We start from the raw sequence: 20,213 nt of genomic DNA on the forward strand, positions 1-20,213 counted from the left end.
AAACTTAGAACATTTCTTCCCCCCAGACAGAAACCCTGAACATATTAGCAATCAGTCACTTCCTGTCTTCAGCCCTGAGAAACCAGGAATTTACTTTCTATCTCCATACTTCGCCTCTTCTGGACATTTCATATAAATAGCCTCATATGTTATGTGGCCTTTTGTAACTGACTTCTTTGATTTTGGGATTGTGTATTTAAGGATCATTGGCATTGCAACACGGATCAATAGATTTTTTTTTAAGTTTGTTTATTTTGAATAAGAGAGAGAGGGAGAGAGGGAGGGAGGAGGGGTGAGGAGAGAGGGAAAGAACCCAAGTAGGCTCTGGGCTGTCAGCACAGAGCCGGACATGGGGCTCGATCTCATGAACTGTGAGATCATGACCTGAGCCGAAATCAAGAGTCTGATGCTCAACTGAGTCACCGAGGCGCCCGTATAGCCGTTACTTTTTATTCCCACATAACATCCCGTTGTATAGTTATACCCTATTGCGTATATTCCTCAGCTGTAGGCACTTGAACCATTTCCACTTTTTTCGGCAATTGAGAAAAATCCTGCTCCTAACACTCAAGTGCAAATAAGCCTTTTGTGGACATGTGTTTTTACTCCTCTTAGATCTCCGTGTAGGAGTAGAAGTTCAGGGTCATAGGACTCCTCTTTGTGACGTTTTGAGGACCTGCCAGACTGGTGTCCACAGCAGCTGGACCGTCTCACATTCCCGCTGGGAGTGTCCCGGGGTCCCCGTTTCTCTGCGTCCTCATCCCGCTCCTTGTGGTCCATCTGTTTCCTTGTAGCCAATCTCCGCGGGTGTGAAGCGGGATCTCACTGTGAACTTGATTTTCGTTCTCTGAGGACTAATGATAGTAAGCATCTTCTCATGTGCTTATTGGCCATTTGTGTGTCATCTTTGGAGAAGTGTCCATTCAGATCTTTTGCTCGGTATTTATTTGGGTTCTTTTTCTTTATATTATTAGGTTGTGAGAGTTCTTTGTACATCCCGTTTACAAACCCCTCCTCCGAGACGTGATTGGCACGTATTTCCCCGCGTGGGTTGTCGCTTGCCATCCTGCTACATAATTTCAGCACCAAAGTCTTAAAATTTGCTGTAGTCATTTATTCATTTTTTCTTCTCTTGCTTGAGCTTTGTTTTCCTATCTAGGGACCTACTGCCTCATCCAAAGGTCATGAAGATTTACTCCTATGGCTTTTTTCCAAAAAGTTTTATAGTTTTAGCTGTTAGATTTATGTCTCTGATCAACCTGAGTTACTTTTTGTGGAGTGTGCAGCGGAGATCGAACCTCATTCTTCCGGATGGGGATTGCAGTTGTCCACCACCATTTGTCAAAAAAACACTGTTTTCCCCCATTGAATTGTCTTGTAACCTTGGTAACAAATCAAGTGATCATACATGTCCAGATTTCTGGGCCCTGGACTCGCTGTTCCACGAATCCATATGTCTGTCTCATGTCAGTACCATACTGTCTTGCTTACTATAGCTTTTTAGTAAGTCTTGAAATTGTGAAGTAGGAGTCCTATAACTTTAATTTTATTTTTTTTACTTGAGAGAGCAAGAGAAAGGGAGCGAGCAGGGGAGAGGGGCAGAGGGAGAGAGAGAATCTTAAGTAGGCTCTGTGCTCAGTGAGGAGCCCAACATGGGGCTTGATCCCACAACTCTGGGATCATGACCTGAGCTGAAATCAAGTCAGATGTTCAACTGACTGAGCCACCTGGGCACCCCTTTTTAAACTGTTTGGGGTCTTCTGGATTTCCAAATGAATATGAGGATCAGCTTTCTGCAAAAAAGGTATCTAGGACTTTGTTAAGAATTACAGGGACACCTGGGTGGCTCAGTCGGTTAAGCCTCCGACTTTGGCTCAGGTCAGATCTCACGTTTGTGGGTTCGAGCCCCGCGTCAGGCTCTGTGCTGACAGCTAGCTCAGAGCCTGGAGCCTGCTTCAGATTCTGTGTCTCCTTCTCTCTCTGCCCCTCCCCCTCTCATGCTCTGTCTCTCCCTGTATCAAAAATAAATAAAACATTAAAAAAAAAAAAGAATTACACTGAATCAGTGTAACCTCACTGAATCTATACACTCAGATTTTGGGTGTATAATCATCATAATATTAAGTTTTCCAATCCATGAATATGAGATGTCTTTCCATTGATTTACACTCTGTTTAACATCTTTCAACAGTGTTTTATACTTTTCAGTGTACAAGTTTTGCATTTCTTTTGTTAAATTTATTTCTAAATATTTTATTATTTTTGATGCTACTATACCTGGCATTGTTTTCATAACTTAATTTCAGGTTCATTGCTAGTGTCTAGAAATACAGTTGCTCTTTTTGAAAGTTTATTTATTTATTTTGAGAGAGAGAGAACGTGTGAGCAGGTGAGGGGCAGTGGGAGAGAGAGAAAGAGAGAGAATTCCAAGCAGGCTCTGCATTGTCAGCACAGAGCCTGATGTGGGGCTTGAACTCACGAACGGTGAGATCAGGACCTGAAGTCTGACACTTAACTGACTGAGCCACCCAGGTGCCCCAAAATACAACTGATTTTTATATATTGTTTTGTATCCTGCATTCTTGCTGATATTAATTACTAATAGGTTAATTACTAATAAGAGGTTAATTAATTACTAATAGTTTGGGGGGGCAGATTCCTTAGGATTTTCTATATACTGGATCATGTCATCTGTAAATAGAATTAGTTTTACTTTTTCCTTTCCAATGTTGTCTTTTATTTCTTTTTCTTACCTGGCGAGGTCCTCCAGCACGTTGAATACAAGTGACAAGGTAGGCGCCCATAGGAATTCTTCTTGAAATCAAGATAAATGTATGTATTGCATATAGAAAGGCTCAATTGTAAAGATATCAGTTATCAAATTAATTTAAAATTTTTATTATTTAGGGGTGACTGGGTGGCCCAGAAGGTTAAGTGTCTTTTTGTATTTAATTTTTAATGGGTTTTTTTTTTGAGAGAGAGAGAAGACAGAGTACAAGCAGGGGAGGGGCAGAGGGAGAGGGAGACACAGAGTTTGAAGCAGGCTCCAGGCCCTGAGCTGTCAGCACAGAGCGCGATATGGGGCTTGAACCCTCGAACCGTGAGGTTATGACCTGAGCTGAAGTCAGCCATTCAACTGACTGAACCACCTGACTTTTGAACGCGGCTCAGGTCATGATCTCATGCTCCATGGGTTCGAGCCCTGCATTGGTCTCTGCTGACAGCGTGGAGCCAGCCTGACGTTCCCTCTCTCTCTCTCTCTCTCTCTCTCTCTCTCTCTCTCTCTCTCTCTGCCCCTCCCTGGCTCACACTCGCTCCCTCTCTCTCCCCTCTCTCTCAAAAATAAATAAAAATAAAACTTAAAAAAATGTTATATTTACCTTGTTCTAATGTAAATCTTAATATAATATTTTCTTTGGATCTAAAATTCCTGTGGAAGAATAAGTATGTTAGAATATTCAATAACACTTTTAAAATGAAGGAAAAAATAAAAAGTGACACCAAACCAGATATTGGGTAGTATCAAAAAATACAAAAATTAAAAGTTTTGTAGCTATGCCAAAAAAGGCAGGTCAGTTTAATAAATATAAAATCCACAATCGGACACAGGCATATAAGTAAGAATTTAATAGATGAGACAAGCAATTTGGTAATATGAGATGTAAAAATGTCATTTCAACAATTGCAGAAGACTTGAAAATACCATAAGTTGTGGGAAAAAATGTATTGCCGGAAATCACCTCAAAAGGAAGTAAATTTCAAAAGTATAACAATGTGAAAGTAACTAATGACAAAGAAGATATAGTAAGTTGATGAATCACCAAATTCTCCACCTGACACTATTACATCCTATGTTGACTAACTGCAATTGAAATAAAACTTAAAAAAAAAAGATATAGATAATGTATAACTTTTATCTGGTGAACCTTTTAAAATATGACAGCAAGGACAAATGTCATAAAGAAAAACATTGATGGTAAAAACCTTCAATTCATAAAATTTTCTATAAGTTAAAAGAGGAAAGACAAATTAAGAAAACTATTTATAACATAATGACTTGAAAGGTATGAATATCATTAACATATAAGAATACTCTTACAGATCAGTAAGAAAAATATGAACACACTAAAAGAAAACTAGGTCAAGATATGAATAGACAATTCACCAAAGGAGAAAAACATGTAGCCAGTGAAAAAAAAAAGGGTCAGCCTCATTAATTTCTTCCTTTATGCAAACATATTTATTAAGCAATTTATCCGCCATTTTTCCAGGATACCCAGAGAACAGGATAAAAAGCATGGTGTCTACGAAAGTTAAAGGTTCCTAAGTTCTCCTTGTTAAGGGAAACATGGGAACAAGATTATATAAGCCCTTCTTTGATTCAGGAATGTATGAAATCAGATACATGAATCTTTTTATTTAAAGAAAAATGGTAATGCCAATCACACAACCTAGTAATCCATTGCTGGGTCAGGCTCTATGTTACAAAGTTCTGTTCTTTCCTCACAATAGAAACGAAGGATACAAAATATTTATGACTCAGGGAGATAAACAAAGAACTTGTTGTCAGTGAATCAGGTTGAAACAAGCAAAAAACACTAAATAAACCCAAAACCCGGGTCGGCTTCATAGTAACTAGATCTTCTGTGGTGACTGTTTGCTAAGCAGTATTGCAAAATAATAATCTTTAAACGCCTGCACTGTACTATTTAACCTGTTGGCTTGATAGAATAAACATTTTTTTTCAAATTTTAAATTTAAGAAATGTAAAACATGTTAATTCATGAATTATGTGTGCATTATTTTCACCTAAACTGATATGAAATCACCTCTTTTCTCTTCCTCTTTGGTTTTCATTAAGCTTTCAGGTTTTGTGATTCAGCTTCTATGATTTAGTCTCTCCCTTTTGCAAAAGTGTAACAGACATATTATAAAGAAATTAAAGTGTTTTACACACTAAGCTTAAACGTATTTCAGATCTTTGTTTATAGATCAACTTGTATGTTTTCATAGGGTTTATAATTACAGATAATGAAAGATGCACATTAAAAAATTTTTTAATGTTTATTCATTTTTGAGAGAGGGAGAGAGAGACAGAGCATGAGTGGGAGAGAGTCAGGGTCGGGGGGAGACACAGAATCCGAAGCAGGCTCCAGGCTCTGAGCTGTCAGCACAGAGCCGGACGCAGGGCTCAAACTCCTGAACCGTGAGATCATGACCAGAGCCGGAGTCGGACGCTTAACCAGCTGAGCCACCCACGTGCCTCAAAAGATGCACATTTTAATTTAAGGAAATTCTGCTTCTACCCATGAAAGGGAAGCTGTACCAGACTTGCCTTTCTTTCACAAACAAATAACAAACTAGCTAAAACATAGAAAACACCTGTGTTCAGACTGACCTCCCTGGAAAGAGGGAAACACACACAAGGTGAGTGCTAAGAACGCCCAGGCTTTGCACGTGGGCTGTAGACGCGGAGGGAGCACCGAGGAGAAATGTCATTGTGGAGTTGAGGAGTCAGAGATCAGAGTCTGAATAGACCGAGTGGCTGGAATTTGCATTTCAGAACACCAACGAGGAGAGAGATACAAAGAGAAAGAGCCCTAGAAATCTGAAGCATCCCCTTGAGCCCGTGGCTGAAAACTAAGTCATATACGATGGGATTTTGGAATGGTTGGGGTTTGGAGCTGACAGCCAAGAAAGAATTCTTGAGACATCTTGGGTGCAAAACAGTGAATTTATTAAAGCACAGGGATGGGGCCAATGGGCAGAAGGCGCTGCACAGGGGGTGTGAAGAGTGACTGGTAATACAGGAGGGAGTTGGGGGAGGTAGAGTCAAAAGGGAGGCCTCCAGAGGGACTTTCACCTGCTAAGGAGGGCGCTCCTGCGTTACCCAAGGCCTTGCTACTGTCAAGCCAACGTTGTTTTCTCTCTACTAAGGCTTCAACCCAGGACAGCAGGGGCTTCCTGGAGAAATGTTCTACTCTGCATTTGCCTCAAGTGTTTGTCGATGGGCTGCAGGTTATAACGAAATTTAATTTTACCTGCCATTTCCTCCTTGCCTTTGTTCCCTACATTACTGTGAAAGGGTAGATATTAGGGGCTCCAGGAAACTGAGTCTATAGGTTTCTGGAGATTAGGGTATTGATAAGATTGCCTTTTTCTTATAATTTAGGAAGGTATTTGTACACTGATGGAGACTCCTGTCCTGCGTGACCGTGATCTCTATCAGTTGACCATTTGTTTTCTTTCCTTTCCTTTGTCCTTGGGCAGCCGGAAGTGCCTGAGGAGTATCACACACGTCCCGCCTGGGGGTGGGGAGGGTTAGCTTGTGCTTTGCCCTCTGGCTGGCCCTATGCTCCCTTATATATGTAAGGTGAACCTTGAAATGTCAAGGAAATACCAAGTCTCTGTAAGCCAAATTGTTTTCAACATTTATTTATTTTTGAGAGACAGAGATAGATCATGAGCAGGGGAGGGGCAGAGAGAGAGAGAGAGGGACACACAGAATTGGAGGAAGCAGGCTCCAGGCTCTGAGCTGTCAGCACAGAGCCTGACGTGGGGCTCGAACCCACGAACCGTGAGATCACGACCTGAGCCGAAGTCAGATGCTTAACCGACTGAGCCACCCAGACGCCCCAACCAAATTGTTTTCAGACATGACACAGTGCTGGGAGACATGTGAATTCTAACCAGTGAGAGGGAAGATTCCAGAAGAGTCATGCCTAATTAGTAGGGCTACTCTAAATCCATCCCACCAAAGCTTGAACACAGTCTTAACGGAGTCAAATTGATCTTCAACAGTTTAACTATCAGCCAAAGCAAACTCAACACTCTTTAATGGAAGACAGACTCCAGACCTTCCATGAAAGTATGCTACACAATATCTAGGACCCAATCAAAATTACTAGACACTCCAAGAAGGAGAAGAATGTGATCCATACACTGGAGGAAACTTAGTCAAAAGACGTAGATCCAAAACTGGCAGAGAAGGTCAAATTAGCAGAGAAGGAATTTAAAACGGCTATTAAAAATATGCTCAAGGATTTATGTAAAACATAACATGATGGGAAAAGATATTGAAGGGGCACCTGGGTCGCCTAGTCAGTTAAGCAACTGACTTTGGCTCAGGTTATGATCTCACGGCTCTTGAGTTTGAGCTCCGTGTCGGGCTCTGTGCTGACAGCTCAGAGCCTGGAGCCTGCTTCAGGTTCTGGGTCTCCTTCTCTTTCTGCCCCTCTGTTGCTCGCTTTCTCTCTCTCTCTCCAAAATAAGTCAACGTGAGAAAAGAAACAAAACTGAATCTACAAAAAAAATTTTTTTAAGCTAAAGAAAGTATGCTATGATAATTTTCACATTACACAGTTCTTCCTGGGATATGTATAAACCCGAAACACAAGAAAATGGAGTAAAGGCACAGAGAGGACTTAAACAAAGAGCTGGAGAGATACGTGAGACCTGTTAAGAAGAGATTACTCAACCCAGGGGCCTCCGGGAGGACTCCAGGTTAGCCCTGCAGTGCCTGGGCTCCGGCCATCACACCCAGATCCACACCCCTGGTCCGGCCCACACCAGGCAGGAGAACCTATGTCCACCTGAAGCCTCTCAGGCTGGCAGAGAGGACAAGGAAGGAGGCTGTTTATGTGCGTGGCTTGGGAGTCCCTGAAGGCAGGAGAGGCAGACCGGTGTCTGACCTCCGGTCTGTACTAGTGACAGCGCACACTTACCCAGCGCTTACTGCCTGCCAGGCACCGTTCTAGGTGCGTCGGATGAGCTCCTAGTTCTCACGAGTCTGTGAAGACAGTGCTCTCGTGTCTCCATCATAGGGATGTGGAAACAGCCACGGAGGGATCGGTGTAACTTGCCCCAGGCTACCCAGTGGGGAAAGTTCGAGCTGATCTTGTCAGCAGTGGCTACTCCTCAATTAGGGCCGTGACTGCAGGGCGGAGGTAAGCAGGCACCTTCCCAGGAAGCTCTTTCCAGGCCTGATCGACATGATTAACTCAGTTGTCCAACTGGCCAGCATCGGTAACGCGTTGCCCCTTGACTGCGGGTTGAAGTACTGAGGTGGGGCTTTTACAAGCTTACAGGCCACAATTCGACTTCTTGCTCCGGTTCCCGAGGCGAAAGTGCAGGCCCCCCACAAATGGTACTCCCCGTGCAGCCGGACGAGAGCCCCGGCCAGTCTCACTGAGGACGGCGCTTCTGAGAGCTCGGTAACTTCACCCTCCGTGAGGGGACAGATCTCCCTCCCCTCCCCCTGCGCCCACCTCACACTGCAGAAAACAAACAGCTTTCTGGTCTGCATAGAGCAGGTAGGCAACAAAAGTTTGTTGAATAAGGCAGAGCCCGGGGAGAAAACTGATGAGATCACCGACCTGGGGTCAGTAGGGCTGAATTGGCCATTGTTTTGAAAAACAGAGGAGGTTAAAACCTAAATTAGCTCAACCCGGAATTGAGTCAGTCATTGCTTGTAAATCTGCAGGCCTGTCTCCGAAGCAAATAGGAAGATGAATCTTCCGTCTGTAAAATAAGGACAGTAACTCCTCCCACGAAGGAGTCAAACACTTGGCAGGGAGCCCGGCCCGTAAAACGTGCTGCGTAAAAGGTGGTCTTATGACTCCCTCCAAAAGCGCCCCGGGAGGCAGGGACGGTCAACAGGTTTGTGCTGATCACACCGAGCAGGCGGTGGCCCCTGTCTTCACGGCCCAGGAAATCACAGAGCGGAAGGCTCTGAGAATTTCTGAATTTGTGTTTGCAATCCTTAAAATAAATTACCATTCTGTCCTGCCAGTTACCACATTTATACTCCCGAGTGGTGATCTTTGATTATTACTGCCATTGAGAAAACTGAAAGCACGAAGCACCCTTTCCGGCGGCGCCAAGAGCAGGAGACTAAGGGGGCTCCCTGTGGGGTCCCTGCGCCGTCAGAGGCCCACTAACCGCTCCGCGGTCAGTAAGGGACCTCGAGGGAAGGGTCCACAGGGGAAACTCGCAGGATGCGACAGGTGTAATTAAGACCAGGAAACGGGTTCCAGTGTGTGAGGACAAAAGGAAGAGCTAATATTTTAAAGCAAACATTTAGTATGGAAAACTGGAATTTAAGAAATCATCTTACGTGGGGGGAGGTAATTTTCTGGGAAGAGCTCTACCTTGTCAAATAATCTAAAGGCATCATCGAGGTTTCTGTAATCAGTTTTGGTGTGTCTTTCATATAAAAAAGTGAATCAAGCAAATTCTCTGTCCCTTTTATCCATCCCTACGATTGAAGCCAGTGTTCATTTCTATTGTGCTTCCAGATGGGGAGAGATTTGAAACCTGAATCAGGGCCCCTTCTCTGCTACAGGGTCCCAATATTCCTTTTTATAATTGGTTTTTTAAATTTATTTAATTTATTTTTAAATTTATTTTATAATAAATATAATAAGTATAAATTTCTTTCTTTTATTTATTAAGTTTACTTATTTATTTGTTTTGAAAGAGAGAGAGCATAGAGAAGCAGAAAGAGAGAGAATCCCAAGCAGGCTCCACAGGTCAGCACAGAGCCTCACGCGGGGCTTGAACCCACAAGCCATAAACCGTGAGATCATGGCCTAAGCAGAAACTGAGAGTCAGATGCTTAACCAACTCAGCCACCCAGGTGCTCCTATATTTTTATTTACAACCAATATTTTCATGAGGAGCAATAGTTTGATGTTAGTCACATATGTTTAAATAGCTCCTAAGGTAACCCGATAAGAAATGTGTACATAGATAAGCTACCTACACACAATTTTAAAAAATCACTATAATGGTCAACTATAGTACAAAGAAATAAATGTAAAATAAGATGCACTTCGATTGGTTGCTTGGGCACAGATAAACTAGAAGACTCGAAGACAGAACACCGAGGTACCCAGTGCCTGAAGGCTGATTCGGGGACGTGCTGTGTTGGGGACTCTAACGCTCACACACAGAACGGGTGGGTTGGAGGATGTAACTTTCCGAAACAGTAAACAACGTTTCATAAAATTCTGGGGGTAAAAAAGGTACAGTCAAACCTCAAACCTCTATGCACGGTAATTGCAGTCCTAGAAAATTCGAGTACATCAAAATTCAAAGAATACTTGGTATTCATGCAGAAAGTTAGGGTCTCCACTCGTGCTGTCCAGTTCGGTAGTCACAAGCCGCTAGGTGCGTGTGATTCCTGAGCGTCTGAGACATGATTAGTCTGGGGCACCTGCGCGGCTCCGTGGGGTGAGCGTGCGGCTTCCGCTCAGGCCATGGTCTTGCAGTGTGTGAGTTCGAGCCCCGCGTCGGGCTTGCTGCTCTCAGCGCAGAGCCGACCTCGGACCTTCGGTCCCCCTCTCTGTGTCTCACCCCCACTTGCTCTCTCTCTCTCTCTTTCTTTCTCAAAAATAAAACATTAAAAAAATATGAAATGTGATTACTCTGGATGTTGAAGACTAGACTTAGAATAATTTTTTAAATGTAATATATCTCCATATTAATATTTATATTGATTATATGTTAAAATAATATTTTGGATAAATAAAAATGTAAAATTGTAAAATAATATAATAATAAGATGTAGTGCCAATATTAATTTTACTTTTATTTTTTTTACTTTTTTAATGTAGCTATTAGAACATTTAAGATGTGATATGTGACTAGGGACAGCTGAGTGGCTCAGTCGGTTAAGCAACTGACTCTTCATTTTGGCTCAGATCATGATCTCACCGTCGTCAGATCGAGTCCCACATAGGGTTCTGCGCTGGGTGTGAAACCTGCTTGGGATTCTCTCTCTCCTCCTCCTCTGCTTATGCTCTTTCTCTAAAATGAAAGAAAGAAGAAAGAAAAAGGAAGGAAGGAAGGAAAAGAAAGAAAGGAAAGGAGGGAAGAAAGGAAGGGAAGGAAGGAGAAAGGACATGTGACTTGCATTACTGGACGGCACACTGATATGTAAACTGAGTTTGGTGGGTCTTTGAAAAGACCCTGGGGCGCTGGTCCTCCCCACCTGCCGCCCCTGGACAAGGGGTGTGGACCGCTCTCCCTGTAGGATGAAGCCCCCCGCTGCTCTCTCCAGGCCTCTCTGCCGCCCCCAGCTCCCTCCCACAGCTCTGGCCTCGAAATAAACCCTCCAGCAGCACTGAACTCCTTGGTCACCCCAAGTTTGCTGCTAAATTCCAGTGTTTCAAATCCCTCTCTGTTCACACATCTAGTATGTTTAAGGATACTTAGTATGTTCACCAAGATAATTTATCAACTGTGCCGATAAAACAAATCTCAATACATTTTAAAGGATGAAATGACATAAAATATGTTCTGATTACAACTGAGTTATATTAGATCACAATAATTCAATAGAATTAGATTCCATCAGAGTGAGATATTTAGAAAAACTTCAGATATTGGAAATTAAACGCAATACTAAATAACCAATGGATCAAAGAAAGCATCATCAAGGAATTTAGAAGATATTCTGAACTGAATGGAAAGGGAAACACAACATATCACAACTTGTAAGATGCAGCTAACACATTCTTTAGAGGGAAATTTATAATTTTATATGCATATAATAGAGAAGGCAGTATGTTTAAAACCAATAATCTAAGAAGCTAGAAAAGGGAAAGCAACAAAGAATAGAAAAAGTTAACAAAGCCAAAAGTTGGTTTCTCGAAAAGGAGTCAAATTGATAAGCTGTCAATACTAATGAAAAAAAAGATGGGGCGCCTGGGGGGCTCAGTTGGTTGAATGTCTGACTGGAGCGCAGGTCACGATCTCATGTGGGCTCAGAGCCTGGCGCCCGCGTCAGATTCTGAGTCTCCCCCTCTCTCTGCCCCTCCTCCACTCATGCTCTCTCTCTCTCTCTCAAAAATAAATAAAAATGTTTAAAAATTAAAAAGAAAAGAGAAAAGGAAAATAACGAATAGTAGAAATGAAGAAGTATCTATAGGTCCTTTAGACATTAAAAGGACAATGAAGAAATATTTAAAAAAGAAACTTTACTCAAATTCAATCTAGATGAACTGGGAAAATGACTTGAAAGACACAAATTACTATAACTAACTCAAAAAGAAATGGAAAATCAGAATATATATTAACTATATTTTTTACAAAAAAAACAAAACAGAAAAAAACCTTTCCTCAGAGGAAATTCCAAATTATCCAACATTTAACAAAGAAATAGTACACAGATGACACAAACTCATTCAGAAAACAGAACATTTTGCCTTTCATTTTATGAGGTCAGCAAAACCTTGACACCACATCCTGACAGAGACATTCCAACTTGAGATTTACAGACTGATAATGCCTCATGAACACAGATGCAAAAATCCTCAGGGTGTGATCCAATATAATGCAGTGATATCAAAGTATATGCATAAATACATAAATCGGGCTTATCAGATGTGATTCACATTAACAGAATTAAAAAATTATGTGATCACTAAAAAAGATAAAATTCAACATCTATTGATGATTCTTTTAAATAATTGGAAGAACTTTATTTTTTAATATTCAGTGTTAATAATCTATTACTTATGAAACTAATTCAAGGTCCTTATTAATGATTTTTTATAAAGTTTTTTTTTTTTAATTTTGAGAGAGAGACAGCATGAGCAGAGGAAGGGCAGAAAGAGGGAGAGAGAGAATCTCCAACAGGCTCCACACTGTCAGCTCAGAGCCTGATGTGTGGCTCATACTCATGAACGGTGAGATCATGACCCAAGCTGAAACCAAGAGTCAGACCCTTAACTAACTGAGGCTCCCAGGCACAGACCCCCCCCCCCCCCCCCCCCCCCCCCCCCCCCCCCCCCCCCCCCCCGCCGCCCACCCCGTATCAATGATTTTTAGAACTCTCAATGAACTAGGAATATAAAGGAAACTTCCTTAACTGGATACTTAATAATGAAAACCTAAATTCTCTCCCCCTAAGACTGGGCACCAAGTGAGAATGTCTTCTGCTGGAGGTCCTAGCCGAGGCAGCAAGTCAAAGACATACAAAGTATAAGACTGGAAGGTAAAGAGTAGAATTGCATTTATTTGCAGACACACTTGTCCACAAAGAAGACCTAAGGAATAAAAAAAAATAATAAGAGAATTAATAAGCACATTTGTCAAGCTTGCAGGATATAAGCCTATAAAAAATACTTGGACAAAGAAGCTTAAAAATAGCATTTCCAGTGTTATCAAAATACACAACATACTTAGGAATGTATTTAATGAGAGATACGAAAGACGAGAGTGAAAACTTTAATACGTTGATGAGAGAAATATAAAATGATCTAAATAAATGGAGGGGGATAGATCATAGATACAAGTCAGAATAATCAACATTGTGAAGGTGTTTATTCTTCTTAAACTGGTCTCTAGGTTCAGTGCAAACCCCAAACTCCCAGCGGCTTTATGCATAAAATACCTGCTTCTACACTGTACTTGGAAATGCAAAAGGCCTAGAATTGCCAAAGTTATTTTGAAAAAGGAAAATGCCGACGCGGGATTATGCTCATTTGCCCAGGCTGCCCTAACAAAATACCACAGAGCGGCTGGAGATCTGCCTTCGCGCAGCTCTGGGAGCTGAAGTCTCAGACCCCGGATCGCGGCGTGGGCGGCCCGGCTCCTGCTGAGGCCTCTCTCCGTGGCTTGCAGACGGCCGCCTTCTCGCTCTGTCCTCACGCGGTCTCTTCTGTGTGTGCAGCCCCAGGGTCCCCTCCTTTTCTCATAAGGACACGGTTGTGCGGATTAGGGCTGCGCCGTTATGACCGGCTTTGACCTTCGTCACAGCCTGAAAGGCTCTATTTCCGAATAAAGTTCCATTAGGGGTTAAGGCTTCACCATGTGAATTTGCGGGGAGACGCAATTCAGTCTGCATCATGGCTCTCACCCTTCAGGGGTCTGCGTTAGTTGTGCTGGGGATCCTGGTCAGAGGCTGCTGAAGTGTTCCCAGGGAGTCCGTGAGTAGCCACGGCGGCGAACCACGGACCGAGGACCACGGTCGCAGCCTGTGGAGGAGCTGAAGTCACAGCTCTACTGGGCCAGGTGGACTCCGAGCGATCGATGACGTCAGCTAGACGCTCTGAGGGGTACTCTGGGAACAGAGTTCTGCTTCAGACATGTCCCCCGATCTTGCGTGATCCTGGGATCAGCCGTGTAACATACTCAGCCCAAGATCAAGCCCAGAGTGATGCTCTCTACATAGAAGTCATTAGCCAGGCACTAAATTTCACAGTCACTCCACTTGAAGATCCAGACTCCTCCCACTACCTCCTAGTGACGTCAGGCTGTGAGGAAACCTCGCAGTGAGAGGAGAGGGCAACAGTGTTCTCGTATTACGTGGTCAGGAGCCCCAGTGTTTGGACAAGAGTGGGATTTATCCATCACAGAGTTCCTGTGCTTGTATCTGTCACCTTTCGGGGGGTGCCAACCCGGAGCCATTCAGTGACGGTCTAGCCGCCTGTCACTCCTCCCACTGCAGGAACAAATGAAGATTTGCGGTGAGAACCAGCGAGAAGCACGGAGCACCCTACTGCCATCTAACACAACCGGACACCTTCGAAACAAACACAGTCCGTTTCTCCTCTAGGCCCTTCGTCGGGATTAAGAGGACTATTTTTAGTATTGGTGTGGTGACAACTGGCAAGAGGCATGGAAGAACTTTCCAGCATTCGCATCTACTTCATCTGAGCTCCAGGCTCCCCTCACCCCTGGGCTGTGTGTCCCCTTCATCTTTGATATCAGTCAGGGGCAGTGACTGGCGGGCTCCTCCGTCCTGGCCCCTCACCCCAGTCCTGCCCCAGCCTGGTTCCGCCTCCTCCACCCAACTAACTTTGGGGCTGCTCCCTCCACGGGCCCCCCACTGCCCACAGCTCCTGTCCTTGAGTTGGAGGCAGGGAGGGAGAAGGACACTGAGAAGCCGATGAGAAGGTCAGTGAGGAGGCAGGCCCCCGAGCACCAGGACCAGCTCCCTGAGCCACAGCTTCTTCCCCTTCCCTCCCTCTTCGCCCTCCCCAGCTCAGTCTCTGGGGCCTCGCGTGCCAGAGGTGGGCACGCCATTGTCACAGGGCTGGGTCCCCAGGCTGCCAGCACCCAAAAGGCCTGGGTTTGGAGCGGCAGAAACTTGGAGGCCAGCAGGAGGTTCCATTCTGCACATTCTCCTTCCCTCACCTCCCTGCCTCCTGAGGCCCTCTTCCACGACCGCAGGCTCCCGCCAGCTGCCCAGGGGAGAGCGTGCGCGCTGGAAGCTCTCCGGGCCTGTGGGCAGCTGCTCCAGGCGGCTGCGTGCCCTCTCTCTGGGCGGTCAGGCTGACCTGACATGCGGATGCTTCCGGAGGCTGGAAGGCCTACCTCTTTCCAAGTGTGGCTTCGGGAAGAAGCGTTAGGATGTAAGAGACTTTGACATGAGAACTTAAATCTAAAATCCTTTGGACTGCTTGAGAAAAAAGTTGCAGAAACATACAGGAAACTCTTCTCTTGTGCCTTTGAGGTAAGAACATAGGCTAACTTCGTTTATTTATTCATTTCCAGAGATGCCCTTTCCGGTGCTGTGAGGAACGTAAGTGTAACCCAGCTGTCGGCGGGCTTCTCAGATCTGAGTCTGGAAGGGGTAAGAGTCCATCTCTTCTTTGCCTTGTGTTGTGAAAGTCCAAATTCCCCTTCAATATACTAGCAAGTTCCAGGGGGCTTCTGTTCTTTAGACCAGCTCACTCTCCAGATTTCTGCTTCTCGGGAGCCTGGGTGGCTCAGTCAGTCAGATGTCTGACTTCGGCTCAGGTCATGCTTCTGGTTCATGTATTTGAGCCCCGCATCGGGCTCTGTGCTGACAGCTCAGAGCCTGGAGCCTGTGTTGGATTCTGTGGCTCCCTCTCTCTCTCCCCCTCCTTCGCTTGCTCTCTCTCAAAAATAAAATAAAAACACTTAAAAAGTTTTTAAATGTTTTTTAAAGCAAAAAAAAAATTCTGCTTCTCTGCTCCACACCTCGTGGAGTCACGAAACTCCTCTTCACTATGTACCTTCCACAAAAGCTTGACTAATGCAGAGTCTGTAACTATAATAGATTTCATGAAGTGGGAGGGGTGAGGAGGAGGCACTCGTTACAGAAACACAAACAACTTCAAATGGTGTATTAGGCACCCTGGTGTTTACATGTGCTCCAGGACTTCCGGCTGCGGTCAGAACTGAAGGTCAGGGATTGGACTTAGTCTCTCACAATACAATACAACCGGACACATGTAAATCAACTGCTTTCAGACATTGGGTAAAAGCCGTTAGAGGGCTATAGTCCCTGAGGAAAGTGAAACATTAGATGAGCACCACATTTGTCTTTGCTTTCTGCTTGGGGACACTTGGCTTACCACCCCGTCCAAAGGGTGGGACTCCTTAGTAGGACTAGTCTTGCTCCAGGGCAAGAGCCACTCCAAACACTTCCTCACAAAGCCGATTAGCAAGACTTGGAAGGTTAAGATCTATCAACAAATTAACGGCCTTTCAGAATAAAAGGACACGTTATTTAAGGGAAGACAACAAAATACAGACACGCAACAAAGGAGCATCCACAATAGCTAGTATTTAACCCAAGGGAGTTCGCGGTTAACGAGTAGAGTTTCAGTTTGGGGGAAGATGCAAAAGTTCTGGAGAGGTGACGGTTGTACAACAATGTGAATGTACTCAATGCCACTGACCTGTACACTTAAAACAGTTAAAATGGATGGTCGCCTGGGGGGCTCAGTTGGTTAAGCTTCTGACTCTTGATTTCAGCGCAGGTCATGATCTCATGGTTCCTGAGATTGAGTCCCATATTGGTCTCTGTGCTGACAGCTCGGAGCCTGCTTGGGATTCTCTCTCCCTCCCTCTCTCTTTCCACCCCTTCACTGCTTGTGCTCGCTCTCAAAATAAATAAATAAACATTAAAAAAGTAGTTAAGGGGCACCTGCATGGCTCAGTCAGTTAAGTGGCCAACTCTGGCTCAGGTCATGATCTCACAGTTTGTGAGTTCAAGCCCCATGTCAGGTTCTGTGCTGACAGATTCTCTCTGTCTCTCTCCCTATCTCTGCCCCTCCCCCCATGCTTTCTCTCTCTCCCTTTTTCTCAAAATAAATAAATTAAATTAAATAAATAAAAATGCCTTCTAAGACTCCTGCTTCCAAAAATAACAAGGACAAGATGTGCTTTCCTGCTTGAAACACTAAAACACCAGAAAAAGAAAAAAAAACAATGATATGCAAATAATGGATATCAGGCAGCACAGGACAGTAATCTTTCAGAAAGGAAAAACAAAGGAGCCCTATAATGTCCCCAGTTTACTGTCTGGATAGAGTTTCCAGACTACAGCATTGGAAAGGGAATTCTCCCAAAGCAGTCTCCCTGAATTGAGAAAATGGAACTGGGAGTCAAAAGAGGCCAAGGCAGCCAGAGTGGAAAAGGCAGAATAAAGAGATAAGGGAGCCATATAGAGAGAGGGTCCCAGTGATTTTCCATGGGTCCCCTTGAGTCTTTAGCTGATGACTGATCAACACGTGCATATGCTGACACAAACAGAGACTGGAGAAAGAGTCACATAAAGGACCAGATGTGACAATCCCTATGCGTTACTCAGTACCAGTAATGGTTCCAAGTATTTAGAACACAAAAGGTTATAACTTACAAGGCATCAGATAGAATATCCAGAAGGTATTGGTTCAGTAATGGAAGAAAAATAGCCTTAGATGAAAATCTACTCTAGTTTCAGCTAACAAAGTTAAAAAAAATAATGAAAGTATCAAACTATTTCCAAGTAACTTAAGTGTACTGCAGAACAAACTTAAATGTACTGCAGGATATTTATAGAAAAATATCTACCATATAAGATAAAAGTTACACTGTCTAGCATTCAACCAAAAATCACCAAGCATGCAAAGAAGTAGACAAATATGACCTATAATAATGAGAAAAATTAATCAACAAAAACAGAAAAAAGGGAGATAGATAATAAAATTAGTAGACAAGGACATTAAAACAATCCTTTTAACCATACACGATATGTTCAAGAAGGTAGAGAAAATGTTAAGCATGTTATAAGACATAGAAATATGGAAAAGACATAAAATGAACTAGACTTGAAAAGTACAATGTCTGAGATGAAAAATACCCTTGGTTGGATTAATAACAGATCAGACACTGTAGGAACAAAAATTAGTAAACTTAAAAACATACCAATACTACCCCAAATGAAGTATAGTGTGTGGGGGCGAACTGAACAAAAAAGTGAACAGAGTATCACTGATCTGTAAGATAACATCAAGTAGTCTAATATCTGTTATTGGACAGCACAGAAAAAGTGAGAGGACAAGAAACAGATTTGAATAAATAATGGTTAAGACTTTTCTCAAGTTTGATGAAACTCATAGCCCACAAATCTGAGAAATTCAATGAACTATAAGCACAAGAGTCATGAATAAACTACATCAAGTCACATCATAATCAAACTGCTCAAAACTATTGACAAAGAGAAAATCTTAAAAAGCAGCCAAAGAAAAAAATGCACATTACATACAGAGAAACAAAGACTTCATATTGGAAACTTCTTATTGGAGACTTCATATTGGAAACGATGTGAACCCAAAGACAATGGAACAAATACAGAGCACTGAAAGTAAAAAGCTATCAACCTGGACATCCATGGTCATCAAAAATATCTTCCACAAAAAAACTAAAATAGTATCTCAGACATTGACAAAGTGAATGAATTCATCACTAGGAGAACTGATCCACAAGAAATATTGAAGGAAGTCCTCCAGGCAGAAGAAAAGTAATACCAGATGGAAATCTGTGTCTACATAGGTAAAGAAAGAGTACTGGAAATACAACATGTGTTGATAAATATGAAAATGAGTTTACTCCTCTATTCAGAAAATCACCTTAATAGGTCATGGTTAGATCTTAAAAGTTTTCACCACCAAAGAAAAGAAGAAGGAAAGAAACACATGAAATGGAGAAAAATTAGGACCATGTTAGGTGATGGATGTGTTAACTAAACTAAACTATTTTGGTAATCACTTCACAATATATACATATATCAAATCATTACACTGTACAAGTTAAACTTACACAATGTCCTTTGTTGATTATATCTCAATAAAATCGGGACAGGAGTGCAGAACCACTGAGATGCACATTGTTAGCCATTAGGAAAATACAAATGAAAACCACAATGAGATACCATTTCAGACCCATTAGGATGGCTATAATAAGAAAGATGGGCAACAGCAAGTGCTGTTATTAAATTTTTTTTATCAATATATGAAGTTTATTTTGGGGATGATGAAAATATTCTAAAATTGATTATGGTGATAGTTGCACAACTGCATATACTAAAAACCATGGAATTATATACTTTATAATAGTATATATAGTATACAATTATGTAACTTGTGTATTGTATAAATTGTATAGCATGTGAATTATATTTCAATAAAGTTGCTATAAAAAAGATAATTATTTATTTGTTCATTTATTCATTCATTCATTTATTTATTTATTTTAAGTAGGCTTCATGCCCAGTGTGAAGTCCAACATGGAACTTGAGATCACAACTCTGAGATCAAGACCTGAGCTGAGATCAAGAGTCTGATGCTTAATGAACTGAGCCCTCTAGACACCCTGAATAACTGAGTTAAAAATTTTTTTAAACGTTTATTCATTTTTGAGAGACAGAGACAGAGCGTGGGGTGGGGGGAGGAGCAGAGAGAGGAGACATAGAATCCAAAGCAGGCTCCAGGCTCTGAGCTGTCAGCACAGAGCCCAACCTGGGACTTGAACTCACAAACCATGAGATCATGATCTAAGCCGCCCAGGCACCCCTAACTGCTTAAAACAAAATAATTGCAACATACTACATGGTTTATAATTTATAGGGTTTAAAATGTATGGCAATAATAACACGAAGGCCAGGAGACGTAAAGGAAGGAATACTGTTGTAAGATTCTTTTACTATAAGTAAACTGGCATAATTTACTTGAAGGAATATTATTATGAAATGTACATAATATTACTTGATGGAAGTTAAAAATGTAAATTATAAATAAATCAACCACTAAAATTCAAAAAAGAGATAGCTAATAAACCAAACCCAACATTTTTAAAGTTACTCAAAAAGATGGCAAAAAAGGAAAATAAGAATATTGCAAATAGAAAACAAATAGCATAGCAATATGGTAAATTTAAACTTAACTATACCAACAATTACATTAAATGTCAAT

This window comes from Suricata suricatta, chromosome 5 (assembly GCF_006229205.1).
Source record: "Suricata suricatta isolate VVHF042 chromosome 5, meerkat_22Aug2017_6uvM2_HiC, whole genome shotgun sequence".
Taxonomy (NCBI): domain Eukaryota; kingdom Metazoa; phylum Chordata; class Mammalia; order Carnivora; family Herpestidae; genus Suricata; species Suricata suricatta.